Source organism: Arachis hypogaea, chromosome 5, assembly GCF_003086295.3.
Source record: "Arachis hypogaea cultivar Tifrunner chromosome 5, arahy.Tifrunner.gnm2.J5K5, whole genome shotgun sequence".
Taxonomy (NCBI): domain Eukaryota; kingdom Viridiplantae; phylum Streptophyta; class Magnoliopsida; order Fabales; family Fabaceae; genus Arachis; species Arachis hypogaea.
In genome coordinates, this window is record NC_092040.1 from 60,077,365 (window position 1) to 60,096,432 (window position 19,068).

General features: G+C 37.1%; 1 non-coding gene across 1 annotated transcript; it reads right to left on the minus strand.

Moving 5' to 3' along the window:
- Positions 1 to 3,389: 3,389 nt before the first annotated feature.
- LOC112804991 (small nucleolar RNA R71) lies at positions 3,390 to 3,493 on the minus strand. Its single transcript, XR_003203607.1, has one exon. It is a non-coding gene; the product is annotated as a small nucleolar RNA R71 (small nucleolar RNA).
- Positions 3,494 to 19,068: the final 15,575 nt, after the last annotated feature.

A 19,068-nucleotide genomic window follows, 5' to 3' on the forward strand; every position in this document is an offset into this window, starting at 1 on the left:
CCAGAGTTGAACGCCCAAAACACGTTACAACTTGGCGTTCAACTCCAAGAGAAGCCTCAACTCGTGGATACATCAAGCTCAGCCCAAGCACACACCAAGTGGGCCCCGGAAGTGGATTTATGCATCAATTACTTATCTCTGTAAACCCTAGTAGCTAGTTTAGCATAAATAGAACTTTTTACTAGTCTATGAGACATCGTGGTTAGCTTGGTTCCATATTTTTTCTTTTGATCATTCAGTCTTTTGGCCACGTTAAATATTGGGACGTTTAGTTCTTAGATCTGGGGGCTGGCCATTCGGCCATGCCTGGACCTTTCACTTATGTATTTTCAACGGTGGGGTTTCTACACACCATATATTAAGGGTGTGGAGCTCTACTGTACCTCAAGTTTTAATTCAATTACTACTATTTTCTATTCAATTCGATTTATTCCTGTTTTAAGATATTCGTTGCACTTCAACTTGATGAATGTGATGATCCGTGACACTCATCATCATTCTCACCTATGAACGCGCGTGACTGACAACCACTTCCGTTCTACCTTAGACCGGGTGTATATCTCTTGGATTCCTTGATCAGAATCTTCGTGGTATAAGCTAGAATTGATGGCGGCATTCATGGGAATCCGGAAAGTCTAACCTTGTCTGTGGTATTCCGAGTAGGATTCCGGGATTGAATGACTGCGATGAGCTTCAAACTCCTGAAGGCTGAGCGTTAGTGACAGACACAAAAGAATCACGGGATTCTATTCCAACCTGATTGAGAACCGACAGATGATTAGCCGTGCTGTGACAGAGCATTTGGACCATTTTCACTGAGAGGATGGGATGTAGCCAATGACAACGGTGATGCCCTGCATACAGCTTGCCATGGAAAGGAGTAAGAAGGATTGGATGATAGCAGCAGGAAAGCAGAGATTCAACAGGGACAAGCATCTCCATACGCTTATCTGAAATTTCCACCATTAATTTACATAAGTATTTCTATCCTATTTTATTTATCTTTTAATTATCTAATCCAGTCACATTTGAATCAGCCTGACTGAGATCTACAAGATGACCATAGATTGCTTCATACCAACAATCTCCGTGGGATCGACCCTTACTCACGTAAAGTATTACTTGGACGACCCAGTGCACTTGCTGGTTAGTTGTGCGGAGTTGTGACTAAGTGTAATTCACGTGTGAGAGCTACCAAAATATTGGAGCCATTGTTGATGATCACAATTCCGCCCACCAAGTTTTTGGCGCCGTTGCTGGGGATTGTTCGAGTATGGACAACTGACGGTTCATCTTGTTGCTCAGATTAGGTAATTTTCTTTTCAAAAAGTTTTCAATAATCTTTCAAAAAAAAAATTTACTTTATTTTTGTTTTTCTAAAGAATATTTTCGAAAAAAATAAAAGAAAATACAAAAAAAATTAGAAAATCATAAAAACCAAAAATATTTTATGTTCCTTGTTTGAGTCTTGAGTCAATTTTTAAGTTTGGTGTCAATTGCATGTTTTAAAAATTATTATGCATTTTTCAAAAATTCATGCATTCATAGTGTTCTTCATGATCTGCAAGTTGTTCTTGGTAAGTCTTCTTGTTTGATCTTGATGTTTTCTTGTTTTGTGTTGTTTGTTGTTTTTCATATGCATTTTTGCATTCATAGTGTCCATGCATTAAAGAACTCTAAGTTTGGTGTCTTGCATGTTTTCTTTGCATTAAAAATTTTCAAAAATATGTTCTTGATGTTCATCACGATCTTCAAAGTGTTCTTGGTGTTCATCTTGACATTCATAGTGTTCTTGCATGCATCATGAGTTTTGATTCATAATTTGCATGTTGTGAGTCATTTTTTTTGTTTTTCTCTCATCATAAAAAATTCAAAAATCAAAAAATATTTTTTCCTTATTCATCTCCAAATTTTCGAAAATTTGAGTTGACTTAGTCAAAAATTTTTAAAATTAGTTGTTTCTCATAAGTCAAGTTAAATTTTCAAATTTAAAAATCTTATCTTTTCAAAATTTTTTTCAAAAATCAAATCTCCTTCATTTTTTTATAATTTTCGAAATTTTTAAAATTTATTTTCAAAATCTTTTTCTTAATTTTATTTCAAAATTTTCGAAAATTATGCTAACAATTAATATGATTGATTCAAAAATTTGAAGTTTGTTACTTTCTTGTTAAGAAAGGTTCAATCTCTAAATTCTAGAATCTTATCTTTTAGTTTCTTGTTAGTTAAGTAATTAATTTTAATTTTAAAAATTAAATCTTTTTCAACCATATCTTTTTATCATATCTTTTATCCTATCTTTTTATCATATCTTCTTATCTTATCTTTTTATCATATCTTTTTCAAAATTTTATCTTTCTCAAAAAAATTTTCAAAATATCTTATCTAACTTCTTAGCTTCTTATCTTTTCAAATTTGATTTTAATATCTTTTTCAACTAACTAATTAATTTTTTGTTTGTTTCTTATCTTTTTCAAAACCACCTAACTACTTCTCCCTCTCTAATTTTCGAAAATATCTCATCCCTTTTTCAAAATTCTTTTTAAAATTAACTAATTGTTTTAAATTTTAATTTTTAATTCTATCTCATCTTTAATTTTCGAAAATCACTAACTACTTTTTCAAAATTATTTTTGAAATCTTCCCTCTTCTCTTCTTCTATTTATTTATTTATTTACTAACACTTCTCTTCACCTCTCTTCATCTCAAATCACTGCCCCTATCCTTACCCTTGTGTTTGGATTATTCCTTCTTCTTAATCCTTATCCCCTTTCTTCTTCTACTAATAATAAGGAACCTCTTTACTGTGACATAGAGGATTCCTCTTCTTTTCATGTTCTCTTCTCTTTCATATGAGCAGGAACAAGGAAAAAGGCACTCTTGTTGAAGCTGATCCTGAACCTGAAAGGACTCTGAAGAGGAAACTAAGAGAAGCTAAATTACAACAATCCAGAGACAACCTTTCTGAAATTTTCGAACAAGAGAAGGAGATGGCAGCCGAACCCAACAATAATAATGCAAGGAGGATGCTTAGTGATTTTACTAAACCCACGTCCAAGTTTGACGGAAGAAGCATCTCAATTCCTGCCATTGAAGCAAACAATTTTGAGCTAAAACCTCAATTAGTTGCTTTAATGCAACAGAACTGCAAGTTTTATGGACTTCCATCTGAAGATCCTTATCAGTTTTTAACTGAGTTCTTGCAGATTTGTGAGACTGTTAAGACAAATGGAGTAGATCCTGAAGTCGACAGGCTCATGCTTTTCCCTTTTGCTGTAAGAGACAGAGCTAAAACATGGTTGGACTCACAACCTAAAGATAGCCTGGACTCCTGGGATAAGCTGGTCACGACCTTCTTGGATAAATTCTTTCCTCCTCAAAAGCTGAGCAAGCTTAGAGTGGATGTTCAGACCTTCAAGCAAAAAGATGGTGAATCCCTCTATGAAGCTTGGGAAAGATACAAGCAGATGACCAAAAAATGTCCTTCTGACATGTTTTCATAATGGACCATATTAGATATATTTTATTATGGTCTATTTGAGTTTTCCAAGATGTCATTGGACCATTCTGCAGGTGGATCCATTCACCTAAAGAAAACGCCTGCAGAAGCTCAAGAACTTATTGACATGGTTGCAAATAACCAATTTATATACACTTCTGAGCGAAATTCCGTGAATAATGGGACGCCTCAGAGGAAGGGAGTTCTTGAAATTGATGCTCTGAATGCCATATTGGCTCAGAATAAAGTGTTGACTCAGCAAGTCAACATGGTTTATCAAAGTCTGAATGGATGGCAAAATGCATCCAACAGTACTAAAGAGGCAGCTTCTGAAGAAGCTTATGATCCTGAAAACCCTGCAATGGCAGAGGTAAATTACATGGGTGAACCTTATGGAAACACCTATAATTCATCATGGAGAAATCATCCAAATTTCTCATAGAAGGATCAACAAAAGCCTCAACAAGGCTTTAATAATGGTGGAAGAAACAGGCTCAGCAATAACAAGCCTTTTCCATCATCTTCTCAGCAACAGACAGAGAATTTTGAGCAGAGCCCCTCTAATCTAGCAAATTTAGTCTCTGATCTATCTAAGGACACTTTAAGTTTCATGAGTAAAACAAGGTCCTCCATCAGAAATTTGGAGGCACAAGTGGGCCAGCTGAGTAAGAAAGTCACTGAAACTCCTCCCAGTATTCTCCTAAGCAATATAAAAGAAAATCCAAAAGGAGAGTGCAAGGCCATTGATGTAATCAATATGGCCGAATGCACAAGGGAGGAGAAGGACGAAAATCATAGTGAGGAAGACCTCCTGGGACGTCTCTCAAACAAGAAGGAGTTCTCTATTGAGGACCTAAAGGAATCTGAGGCTCATATAGAGACCATAGAGATTCCACTAAATCTCCTTCTGCCATTCATGAGCTCTGAAGATTATTCTTCCTCAGAAGAGGATGAAGATGTGACTAGAGAGCAAGTTGCTCAATATCTAGGAGCCATCATGAAGCTGAATGCCAAGTTGTTTGGTAATGAGACTTGGGAAGGTGAACCTCCCTTGCTCATTAGTGAACTAGATACATGGGTTCAGAAAAATTTACCTCAAAAGAGACAAGATCCTGGTAAATTCTTAATACCCTGTACCATAGGCACCATGACCTTTAACAAGGCTCTGTGTGACCTGGGGTCAGGCATAAATCTTATGCCGCTCTCTGTAATGGAGAAACTAGGGATCATTGAGGTACAGCCTACCTTATTCTCATTACAATTGGCAAACAAGTCAGTAAGACAAGCTTATGGTTTAGTAGAGGACATGTTAGTAAAGGTTGAAGGCCTTTACATCCCTGCTGATTTCATAATCTTAGACACTAGGAAGGAAGAGGATGAATGCATCATCCTTGGAAGACCTATTCTAGCCACAACAGAAGCTATGATATATGTTAACAGAGGAGAATTAGTCCTTCAATTGAATGGGGACTACCTTGTGTTTAAGGCACACGGCTATCCTTCTGTAACAAGGGAGAGTAAGCATGCAGAGCTTCTCTCAGTACAGAGTCAAACAGAGCCCCCACAGTCAAACTCTAAGTTTGGTGTTGGGAGGCCACAACCAAACTCTAAGTTTGGTGTTGAATCCCCATAACCAAACTCTAAGTTTGGTGTTGGGACTATACAACATTGACCTGATCACCTGTGTGGCTCCATGAGAGCCCACTGTCAAGCTATTGACATTAAAGAAGCGCTTGTTGGGAGGCAACCCAATTTTTATTTATCTAATTTTATTTTATTTTCATTATTCTTTTATGTTTTATTAGGTACATGATCATGTGGAGTCACGAAAAAAATATTAAAATTAAAAACAGAATCAAAAATAGCAGAAGAAAAATCACACCCTGGAGGAAGGACTTACTAGCGTTTAAACGCCAGTAAGGAGCATCTGGCGGGCGTTCAACGCCAGAACAGAGCATGGATCTGGCGCTGAACGCCAGAAACAAGCAACATCCTGGCGTTTAAACACCAGGAATGCACCCTGAGGAGAGCTGGCGCTGAACGCCAGAAACAAGCATGGAACTGGCGTTCAACGACAGAAACATGCTGCACATGGGCGTTGAACGCCCAGAACATGCATCACTTCGGTGTTTAAATGCCAGGATTGCATGGAAAGGCATTTTACATGCCTAATTGGTGCAGGGATGTAAATCCTTGACACCTCAGGATCTGTGGACCCCACAGGATCATCTCAGGATCTGTGGACCCCACAGGATCCCCACCTACCTCCACTCATCTTCTTAACATTCTTTCCAATAAACACTCTCTCCCGATTAAACCCCTTTACCACTCACATCCATCCATCTCTTCCCTATCCAATCCCACCCATATGGCCGACACATACACATCTCTCCCTCTCCTCCATATCTTCTTCTCCTTCCATTCTTTCTTCTCTGCTCGAGGACGAGCAACATTTTAAGTTTGGTGTGGTAAAAGCATAGCTTTTTGTTTTTCCATAACCATTGATGGCACCTAAGGCCAGAGAAACCTCTAGAAAGAGGAAAGGGAAGACAAAAGCTTCCACCTCCGAGTCATAGGAGATGGAGAGATTCATCTAAAGGGTCTATAGCTCAGTGGTAGAACATTTGACTGCAAATCAAGAGATCCCTGAGATACCTCAGGGGATAAATTTTCCTCCACACAATTATTGGGAGCAACTAAGGATAGGAGCACCAAAATCACTAGGGATCATGCAATAGAAGCAAGGAAGAAACATAGAGGAGCTCAAAGAGCACCATTGGTCCTTCAAGAAGGCGCCACCCTCACTAAGGTGGACTCATTCCTTGTTCTTATTTTTTCTGCTGTTCGGTTTTTATGTTATATGTTTATCTATGTTTTGTGTCTCTACTTCATGATCATTAGTAGTTAGTAACTATGTCTTAAAGCTATGAATAAATTCCATAAATCCTTCACCTCTCTTAAATGAAAAATGTTTTTAATCCAAAAGAACAAGAAGTACAAAAAAATTTGAAAATTGTCCTTGAATTTAGTTTAATTATATTGATGTGGTGACAATACTTTTTGTTTTCTGAATGAATGCTTAAACAGTGCATATTTTTTGATCTTGTTGTTTATGAATGTTAAAATTGTTGGCTCTTGAAAGAATGATGATCAAAGAGAAATGTTATTGACAATCTGAAAAATCATAAAATTGATTCTTGAAGCAAGAAAAAGTAGGGAAAAAGCAAAAGCTTGCGAAAAAAAAAATATTTTGCGAAAAAATAGAAAGAAAAAGAAAAAGCAAGCAGAAAAAGCCAATAGCCCTTAAAACCAAAAGGCATGGGTAAAAAGGATCCAAGGCTTTGAGCATCAATGGATAGGAGGGCCCAAGGAACTAAAATCCAGGCCTAAGCGGCTAAATCAAGCTGTCCCTAACCATGTGCTTGTGGCATGCAGGTCCAAGTGAAAAGCTTGAGACTGAGTGGTTAAAGTCGTGATCCAAAGCAAAAAGAGTATGCTTAAGAGCTCTGGACACCTCTAACTGGGGACTCTAGCAAAGCTGAGTCACAATCTGAAAAGGTTCACCCAATTATGTGTTTGTGGCATTTATGTATCCGGTGGTAATATTGGAAAACAAAGTGCTTAGGGCCACGGCCAAGACTCATAAAAGTAGTTGTGTTCAAGAATCAACATACTTAACTAGGAAAATCAATTACATTATCCGAAATTCTAAGTTCCTAGAGAAGCCAATCATTCTAGACCTCAAAGGAAAAAGTGAGATGCCAAAACTGTTCAGAAGCAAAAAGCTACAAGTCCTGCTCATCTAATTAGAATTAATATTCATTGATATTTTGAAATTTATAGTATATTCTCTTCTTTTTATCCTAATTAATTTTCAGTTGCTTGGGGACAAGCAACAATTTAAGTTTGGTGTTGTGATGAGCGGATAATTTATACGCTTTTTGGCATTCTTTTTAGGTAGTTTTTAGTATGATCTAGTTACTTTTAGGGATGTTTTCATTAGTTTTTATGCTAAATTCACATTTCTGGACTTTACTATGAGTTTTTTTGTTTTTCTATGATTTCAGGTAATTTCTGGCTGAAATTGAGGGACCTGAGCAAAACTCTGATAAAAGGCTGACAAAGGACTGCTGATGCTGTTGGATTCTAACCTCCCTGCACTCAAAATGGATTTTCTGGAGCTACAGAACTCCAAATGGCGCGCTCTTAACGGCTTTGAAAAGTAGACATCCAGAGCTTTCCAGCAATATATAATAGTCCATACTTTATTCGAGATTTGATGACGTAAACTGGTGCTCAACGCCAGTTCCATGCTGCATTCTGGAGTCAAACGCCAAAAACACGTCACGAACCAGAGTTGAACGCCCAAAACACGTTACAACTTGGCGTTCAACTCCAAGAGAAGCCTCAGCTCGTGGATAAATCAAGCTTAGTCCAAGCACACACCAAGTGGGCCCCGGAAGTGGATTTATGCATCAATTACTTACCTCTGTAAACCCTAGTAGCTAGTTTAGTATAAATAGAACTTTTTACTAGTCTATGAGACATCGTGGTTAGCTTGGTTCCATATTTTTTCTTTTGATCATTCGGTCTTTTGACCACGTTAAATCTTGGGACGTTTAGTTCTTAGATCTGGGGGCTGGCCATTCGGCCATGCCTGGACCTTTCACTTATGTATTTTCAACGGTGGAGTTTCTACACACCATAGATTAAGGGTGTGGAGCTCTGATGTACCTCAAGTTTCAATGAAATTACTACTATTTTCTTTTCAATTCGATTTATTCATGTTCTAAGATATTCGTTGCACTTCAACTTGATGAATGTGATGATCCGTGACACTCATCATCATTCTCACCTATGAACGCGCGTGACTGACAACCACTTCCATTCTACCTTAGACCGGGCGCATATCTCTCGGATTCCTTGATCAGAATCTTCGTGGTATAAGCTAGAATTGATGGCGGCATTCATGGGAATCCGGAAAGTCTAACCTTGTCTGTGGTATTTCGAGTAGGATTCCGGATTGAATGACTGCGACGAGCTTCAAACTCCTGAAGGCTGGGCGTTAGTAACAGATGCAAAAGAATCACGGGATTCTATTCCAACCTGATTAAGAACCGACAGATGATTAGCCATGCTGTGACAAAGCATTTGGACCATTTTCACTGAGAGGATGGGATGTAGCCATTGACAACGGTGATGCCCTACATACAGCTTGCCATGGAAAGGAGTAAGAAGGATTGCATGAAAGCAGTAGGAAAGCAGAGATTCAACAGGGACAAGCATCTCTATACGCTTATCTGAAATTCCCACCATTAATTTACATAAGTATTTCTATCCTATTTTATTTATCTTTTAATTATCTAATCCAATCACATTTGAATCAGCCTGACTGAGATCTACAAGATGACCATAAATTGCTTCATACCAACAATCTCCGTGGGATCGACCCTTACTCACGTAAGGTATTACTTGGACGACCCAGTGCACTTGCTGGTTAGTTGTGCGGAGTTGTGACTAAGTGTAATTCACGTGTGAGAGCTACCAAATTATTGGAGCCATTGTTGATGATCACAATTCCGCCCACCAATTATAATTTTTTTATGGATTAATAATTAATTTAAGATATTACTTTATATGTTAAAAACTAATTCGATGACATAATTTTATTATAAAATAAAATAATCATTAGTATAGTACTTAGTAAGTTAGTACGTTAAATAGAATTTAATTATAAAAGAAAATATATGGTTAAAAAATATTAAAAAAAAGGTGGGCCGGCCCGCCAACCTGCCAGTCTGCCCTTTGGCGGGGCGGGGTAGCAAGTTGGACCCATATCACTTTGGCGGGGCGGGCGCGGCCCGCCCCATATTTGGGCGGGCTTTGGCCGGGCGGGTCAGCCCGCTTTGTCACCCCTACTATTCATCCACTGTGTGGATCTTTTAGATATTTTATGGTCCTGATAGACGCATCTTCGTGATGGTCACATGTGTGCTTATTGTCTTCTCGCAACCTGGCATTTACGAGATTACTGGCTCAAATTATTCTATTAAAAGCACAATTTCCAGAAAATCCAATCAAAGCAATTTGCCTTGATAATGCTGGTGAATTTACTTCCCAAGCTTTTGATGCTTATTGTATGGCTAATGGAATAAGTGTTGAACATCCAATAGCTTATGTTCACACACAAAATGGTTAGTAGAATCACTTATTAAGTGCCTCCAATTAATTGCTAGACCCTTGCTTATGAGAACAAATCTCCCAACCTCGGTTTGGGGGCATGCTATTTTACATGCCGTAGCACTTATTCGTTTGAGGACGAGTTACCATCAGTTCTCTCCTATGCAATTAGCTTTTGGCCAGCAGCCAAATATTTCCCATTTAAGAATATTCGGGTGCGCGATATATGTTCCCGTTGCACCACCTAATTGCACCAAAATGGGACCCCAAAGAAAATTGGGGATATATGTTGGATATGATTCTCCCTCTATAATAAGGTATCTTGAGATACAAACGGGAGATGTATTTAAAGCCTGGTTTGCGGATTGTCATTTTAATGAATCAAAATTTCTAACATTAGGGGGAGAGAATAAGGTTCCTGAAAAGGAACTTAATTGGAATGCATCATCGTTGATGCATTTAGATCCTCGATCAGGGCAATATGAATTAGAAGTTCAAAAGATTATACATTTGCAAAGAATAGCAAATGAATTGACTGATGCATTTTCTGATACAAAGAGGATAACCAAATCTTATATACCAGCGGAAAATGCCCCAATTCGAATTGATGTCCCAGTAAGACAAGTAGCCACTGAAGCAAATTCACGCCAGAAGCGTGGCAGGGCGGAAAATGCCCCAATTCGAATTGATGTCCCAGTAGGACAAATAGCCACTGAAGCAAATACACGCCAGAAGCGTGGCAGGCCTGTCGGTTCCAAAGATAAAAATCCTCGAAAGAGAAAAGAGGTAATACTATTCCTGTTGAAAAAGACACAGTAAAGACACCTGCAGTTGTCCAAAATTCTGATATAATTTTAACACCAGAAGATGTTCAGGTACTTGAAAATTGTGAAAATGATGAGTGGTGGACGAAATTGTAATTCGTACTCTTTGTACTTGTATGAAATTTAATTCGAGATAATAGCTCTTTACTATGTGTGGTCACAACTTCGTTCAACTAACCAGCAAGTGTACTGGGTCGTCCAAGTAATAAACCTTACGTGAGTAAGGGTCGATCCCACAGAGATTGTTGGTATGAAGCAAGCTATGGTCATCTTATAAATCTCAGTCAGGCGGGTTATAATTGATTATGGATTTTTGAATAATAATAAATAATAAACAGGAAATAAAGATAAATAACATAGGATAGAAATACTTATGTAAATTAATGGTGGGAATTTCAGATAAGCGTATGGAGATACTGTGCCCTTTTTTTTCTACTTTCCTACTTCTTCCTTCAATCCTTCTTACTCCTTTCCATGGCAAGCTATATGTAGGGCATCACCGTTGTCAATGGCTACATCCCATCCTCTCAGTAAAAATGTCCAAATGCTCTGTCACAGCACGGCTAATCATCTGTCGGTTCTCAATCAGGTTGGAGTAGAATCCCTTGATTCTTTTGCGTCTGTCACTAACGCCCAGCCTTCAGGAGTTTGAAGCTCGTCACAGTCATTCAATTCCGGAATCCTACTTGGAATACCATAGACAAGGTTAGACCTTCCGGATTCCCATGAATGCCGCCATCAATTCTAGCTTATACCACGAAGATTCTGATTAAGGAATCCAAGTGATATGCGCCCGGCCTAAGGTAGAACGGAAGTGGTTGTCAATCACGCGCGTTCATAGGTGAGAATGATGATGAGTGTCACGGATCATCACATTCATCAAGTTGAAATGCAACGAATATCTTAGAATAGGAATAAAGAGAATTGAATAGAAACAGTAGTAATTGCATTAAAACTTGAGGTACAGCAGAGCTCCACACCCTTAATCTATGGTGTGTAGAAACTCCACCGTTAAAAATACATAAGTGAAAGGTTCAGGCATGGCCGAATGGCCAGCCCCCCAAAACGTGATCAATAGTCTTCTCGAATGAAGAATAAAATAAAACTGAGACCAAAGATGTCTAATACAATAGTAAATTATCCTATTTATACTAGACTAGCTGCTAGGGTTTACATGAGTAAGTAATTGATGCATAAATCTACTTCCGGGGCCCACTTGGTATGTGTTTGGGCTGAGCTTGATCTATCCACGAGCGGAGGCTTCTTTTGGAGTTTAACGCCAAGTTGTAACGTGTTTTGGGCGTTCAACTCCGGGTCGTGACGTGTTTCTGGCGTTTTACTCCAGACAGCAATATGGAACTGGCGTTGAGCGCCAGTTTACGTCATCAATTCCCAAATAAAGTATAGACTATTATATATTGCTGGAAAGCTCTGGATGTCTACTTTCCAACGCCGTTGAAAGCGCTCCATTTGGAGTTCTGTAGCTCCAGAAAATTCATTTCGAGTGCAGGGAGGTCAGATTCCAACAACATCAGCAGTCCTTTGTCAGCCTCCTATCAGAGTTTTGCTCAAGTCCCTCAATTTCAGCCAGAAATTACCTGAAATCACAGAAAAACACACAAACTCATAGTAAAGTCCAGAAATGTGAATTTAACATAAAAAATAATGAAAATATCCCTAAAAGTAGCTTGAACTTACTAAAAACTACCTAAAAACAATGCCAAAAAGCATATAAATTATTCGCTCATCAATGAGATCTTGATAAATTATGTCTTTACAGGAGAGAAATGGGACCGAAATAAGACAATTCTCAATGAAATATTTGCATATAATGTGGTATTAAATATCATGCATGAAAGTAAGGATCTTGAGCCAAGATCAGTCGAAGAATGTCGACAACAAAGGAATGATTGGCCAAAATGGAAAGAAGCCATGAAGGCTGAATTAGACTCACTTACAAAACGTGAAGTCTTTGGTCCTGTAGTCCGTACACCTGAAGATATAAAACCTATTGGATACCGATGAGTATTTGTGAGAAAACAAAATGAAAAAAATGAAGTTCTGTGCTACAAAGCCCGACTTGTGGCACAAGGTTTTTCACAAAGGCCCGGTATAGATTATGAAGAAACGTATTCCCCTATAGTGGATGCGATACCATTGCGTTATTTGGTCATTTTATCTGCATATCATAAACTACATATGCATTTAATGGATGTGGTAACAGCCTATTTGTATGGCTCATTAGATCGGGATATCTATATGAAAGTCCCTGAAGGACTAAAGATATCTAATCATCCAGTAAATATTCGCAAGGGTTATACTCAGTTAAATTGCAAAGATCTTTATATGGTCTGAAACAATCTGGACGAATGTGGTATAATTGTCTTACTGAGTATCTGGCCAAAAATAGATTCAAGAATGATGATATCTGTCCATGTGTTTTTATAAAGAAATCTAAATCTGGATTCATTATAATTGCTGTATACGATGATGATTTAAATATCATTAGGACTCCTGAAGAGATTCCAACAATTATAAAAACTCTAAAAGAATAGTTTGAGATGAAAGATCTTGGAAGGGCTAAATTTTGTCTCGGCTTGCAGATCGAGCATATAAAAAATGGGATGTTTATTCATCAAACAATATACACAGAAAAGATCTTGAAAATATTTTATATGGATAAGTCACATCCCTTGAGTACCCCAATGATCGTAAGATCTTTGGATGTGGAGAAGGATCAATTCCGTCCTAAAGAAGAGAATGAAGATATCCTTGGTCCTGAAGTACCATATCTTAGTGCCATTGGAGCATTAATGTATCTTGCTAATAATACGCGACCTGACATATCATTCGGGGTGAATTTACTAGCAAGGTATAGTTCATCTCCAACCAGAAGACATTGGAGTGGAATCAAGCAAATCTTTCGATATCTTCATAGAACGGTTGATATGGGTTTGTTTTATCCCTATGGATCCAAGTCATAACTAGTTGGCTATGCAGATGCTGGCTACTTGTCTGATCCACATAAAGGGAGATCTTGATGCGTGAGCATCTTATCTATCTTTTCCTAGTGAATTTGCATCTAATTTGTTGAGTTTAATTAAGAATTAACTATATTTTAGCCACTATGGATGCTATTTTGAGTTTTATGCAATTTTATTTATTTTAGGTAGCATTCGGAGGGATTTAATGAAGTTTCTGCAGAGAAAAAGAAGAAACCAAAGAGATGACCAGCGAAGACCGATGCGGACGCATGGCTCACGTGACCGCGTGGAATGGACAAATCGCAATGACGCGATCGCGTGCCTGACGCGATCGCGTGCCTGACGCGAACGCGTGGACTGGAATATGCACAAATAACGCGAGCGCGTGGACGACGTGGACGTGTCACATGCACGATCTGCAATAATACAGAAAATGTTGGGGGCGATTTCTGGGCTGTTTTGCCCCAGTTTTCAGCCCAGAAAACACAGATTAGAAGCTGCAGAATGGACAAATCAAGTGGTCTCCACCCATCAACTGAAGATCTGTTAATTAATTCGAATTTAAATTCAAATCTTATATTTTAGGAAAAGATATTATTTTTAATTTTAGATAATTAGATCTTAAATTTATTAGGATTAGTTATAAATAGGAATTTAGATGCCATCAGATTGGAACATAACTGACAATCCTAATTTTCTCTCTTTTCTATGAGCAACTAATCCTCCATTGTTAAGGTTAAGAGCTCTGTCTATTTGTATGGATTAATTTTATTGCTTTTTCTATTTTAATTCATGTGTGGATTTATAATTTAAGAATTATTTTTGCTCTTTATTTTATGAATTTGGGTGGAACGGAAGTATGACCCTCTTTCTGTTTGAGTTCTTGTAAAACTTGGAAAAACTCTTTACTTGATCAACAGCTTGAAAATATATTCTCCTAAATTTTAATTATCTGGATTTAACGAGATACGTGACATATCATCCTTTTATTTTGGGTAATTAGAGTTTTTGTGGCATATAAACTGGAATTTGATCATGTAGCTTCTAATTGGAATTAATTGACCAAGGAATTGGCAGTTAATGAATTTTAGAGGAGACTATAAAGGTCTAAGGAATTAGGGTCTAGTCACATATAGTTTGCCATAAATTAAATCCTACATAATTAAAATAGTTAGTAAGAAAAGTAAATCTGGAAAAATAGATAACTCTGAAGTCTTAATTGTTTTCTCAATATTTTATTCCCAACTTATTTATTTGTCTATCTTTTTTATATTCTGAGTTCGAACTTAAACCTTTTGAACATCTCAAAACCATTTTCTGCTTGCCTAACTAAACCAATCAATCAATCATTGTTGCTTAATCCATCAATCCTCGTGGGATCGACCCTTACTCACTTAAGGTATTACTTGGTACGACCCGGTGCACTTGCCGGTTAGTTTGTGGTTGTAAAACACCGCACCAGATCTCAAACAGGATATCTGTTTACATATGGTGGAATAGTTATATCATGGAGGTCCACGAAACAGACGATTGCTGCACGATCCTCTAACCATGCCGAAATACTAGCGATTCATGAAACAAGTCGCGAATGTTTTTTGCTCCGGAGTTTGATCCAATATATTCTGTCATCATGTGGACTGATTGATCATATGATAGTTCCAACTGTCCTGTTTGAAGATAATACAGCATACATTACTGATGAGCGGATAATTTATACGCTTTTTGGCATTGTTTTTAGGTAGTTTTTAGTAAGTTCAAGCTACTTTTAGGGATTTTTCCTTAGTTTTTATGTTAAATTCACACTTTTGGACTTTACTATGAGTTTGTGTGTTTTTCTGTGATTTCAGGTAATTTCTGGCTGAAATTGAGGGACTTGAGCAAATCTCTGAAAAAGGTTGACAAAAGGACTGCTGATGCTGTTGGAATCTGACCTCCCTGCACTCGAAATGGATTTTCTGGAGCTACAGAACTCCAATTGGCGCGCTCTCAACGGCTTTGGAAAGTAGACATCTAGAGCTTTCCAGCAATATATAATAGTTCATACTTTATTCGGGAATTGACGACGTAAAGTGGCTCTCAACGCCAAGTACATGCTGCTGTCTGGAGTTAAACGCCAGAAACACGTCATGATCCGGAGTTGAACGCCCAAAACATGTTATAACTTGGAGTTCAACTCCAAGAAAAGCCTCAGCTCGTGGATAGATCAAGCTCAGCCCAAGCATACACCAAGTGGGCCCCGGAGGTGGATTTATGCATCAATTACTTACTCATGTAAACCCTAGTAGGTAGTTTAGTATAAATAAAGACTTTTTACTAGTGTATTAGTCATCTTTTGATAGTTTAATCTTTGACTGTTCTAGTCTTTGATCATTCGGTCTTTTGATCATTCAGGGGGCTGGCCATTCGGCCATGCCTGAACCTTTCACTTATGTATTTTCAACAGTGGAGTTTCTGCACACCATAGATTAAGGGTGTGGAGCTCTACTGTACCTCAAGTTTCAATACAATTACTATTACTTTCTATTCAATTCTCTTTTATTCTTATTCCAAGATATACGTTGCACTTCAACTTGATGAATGTGATGATCCGTGACACTCATCATCATTCTCACCTATGAACGCGCGTGATTGACAACCACTCCCGTTCTACTCTAGGCCGGGCGCATATCTCTTAGATTCTCCAACAGAATCTTCGTGGTATAAGCTAGATAGATGGCAGCATTCATGGGGATCTGGAAAGTCTAACCTTGTCTGTGGTATTCCGAGTAGGATCCCGGGAATCCGGAAAGTCTAACCTTGTCTGTGGTATTTCGAGTAGGATTCTGGTATTGAATGACTGTGACGAGCTTCAAACTCCTGAAGGCTGGGCGTGATGACAAACGCAAAAGAATCAATGGATTCTACTCCAACCTGATTGAGAATTGACAGATGATTAGCCGTGCTGTGACAGAGCATTTGGACCATTTTCACTGAGAGGATGGGATGTAGCTATCAACAAGGGTGATGCCTCCAGACGATTAGCCGTGCAGTGACAGCGCATAGGACCATTTTCCAGAGAGGATTGAAAGTAGCCATTGATGATGGTGATGCCCTACATACAGCTTGCCATGGAAAGAAGTAGGAAGGATTGGATGAATGTAATAAGAAAATAGAGATTCGAGAGGAGCACAGTATCTCCATACACCTATCTGAAATTCCCACTATTGATTTACATAAGTATTTCTATCCTATTTTATTTTCTTTTTATTTTCGAAATCATCATAAATCAATTAATCTGCCTAACTGAGATTTACAAGGTGACCATAGCTTGCTTCATACCAACAATCTCTGTGAGATCGATCCTTACTCACGTAAGGTATTACTTGGATGACCCAGTACACTTGCTGGTTAAGTTGAACGGAGTTGTGAGCTTCTCTAACAGTGCCTGGAACTCTTTTATCACAATTTTGTCCACCAAGTTTTTGGCGTCGTTGCCGGGGATTGTTCGAGTATGGACAACTGACGGTTCATCTTGTTGCTCAGATTAGGTAATTTTCTTTTCAAAAATTTTTCAAAAACTTTTTCAAAATTTTTCTTTTCTTTTTTCGTTTTTCCAAATTTTATTTTCAAAAAAATTAATAAAAATCCAAAAAAATTAATAAAATCATAAAATTCAAAAATATTTTGTGTTTCTTGTATGAGTCTTGAGTCAATTTTTAAGTTTGGTGTCAATTGCATGCTTTTAAAAAATTTTCTTGCATTTTTCGAAAATTCATGCATTCATGGTGTTCTTCATGATCTTCAAGATGTTCTTGACGAGTCTTCTTGTTTGATCTTGATGTTTTCTTATTTTGTGTTGTTTGTTGTTTTTCATATGCATTTTTTGTTTGTTAGAGTCCATGCATTACAAATTTCTAAGTTTGGTGTCTTGCATGTTTTCTTTGTATCAAAAATTTTTCAAAAATATGTTCTTGATGTTCATCATGATCTTCAAAGTGTTCTTGGTGTTCATCTTGACATTCATAGTGTTCTTGCATGCATTAAGTGTTTTGACCCAAAATTTTCATGTTTTGGGTCATGTTTGTGTTTTTCTCTCTCATAATTAAAAATTCAAAAATCAAAAATATATCTTTTCCTTTTTTTTCTCCAAATTTTTGAAATTTTGGGTTGACTTGGTCAAAAATTTTTTAAAATTAGTTGTTTCTTACAAGTCAAGTCAAATTTTCAATTTTAAAAATCTTATCTTTTAAAATCTTTTTCAAAAATTATATCTTTTTCATTTTTTTCTATTTTTCAAAAATTTCAAAAAAAATATTTTTCAAAATCTTTTCCTTATCTTTATATCATATTTTCGAAAATTAGCTAACAATTAATGTGATTGATTCAAAAATTTGAAGTTTGTTACTTTCTTGTTAAGAAGGGTTCAATCTTTAAGTTCTAGAATCTTATCTTGTAGTTTCTTGTTAGTGAAGTAAGTAATTTCACATTTTTTAATTAAATCTTTTTATCTTTTATCTTATCTTTTTCAAAAATTTTATCTTTTTCAAAATTTGATTTTAAAATATCTTATCTAACTTCTTATCTTCTTATCTTTTTCAAATTTGATTTTAATAACTTTTTCAATCAACTAACTAACTTTTTGTTTGTTTCCTATCTTTTTCAAACCCAACTAACTACCTATCCCTCTCTAATTTTCGAAAATACTTCTCTCTTTTTCAAAAATTCTTTTTAATTGTTTTAAATTTTAATTTTAATCTTATCTTATCTCTAATTTTCGAAAATTACTAACACCTTTTTAAAATTATTTTCGAATTCTCCCTCTCTTTTCTTATTCTATTTAATTAATTATTTACTAACACTTCTCTTCACCTCTCTTCATCCAAATATCCGAACCCATTCTTCTTCACTCTTCTTCCCTTTCTTCTTCTACTAACATAAAGGAATCTCTATACTGTGACATAGAGGATTCCTCTTCTTTTCTTGTTTTCTTCTCTTTCATATGAGCAGGAACAAGGATAAAGGCACTCTTGTTGAAATTGATCCAGAACCTGAAAGGACTCTGAAGAGAAAATTTAGAGAAGCTAAGTTACAACAATCTAAAGGTAACCTTTCAGAAACATTAGAACAAGAGAAGGAGATGGCAGCCGAAAATAATAATAATGCAAGGAGAATGCTTGGTGACTTCACAAACCCAACATCCAAATTTGATGGAAGAAGCATCTCCATTCCTGCCATTGGAGCCAACAACTTTGAGCTGAAACCTCAGCTAGTTGCCTTAATGCAACAAAACTGCAAGTTTTATGGACTTCCATCTGAAGATCCTTACCAGTTTTTAACTGAGTTCTTGCAGATTTGTGAGACTGTAAAGACGAATGGAGTTAATCCTGAAGTCTACAGACTCATGCTTTTCCCTTTTGCTGTAAGAGACAGAGCTAGAATATGGTTGGATTCACAACCCAAGGATAGCCTGGACTCCTGGGATAAGCTGGTCACTACCTTCTTGGATAAATTCTTTCCTCCTCAAAAGCTGAGCAAGCTAAGAGTGGATGTTCAGACCTTCAAGCAAAAAGATGGTGAATCCCTCTATGAAGCTTGGGAAAGA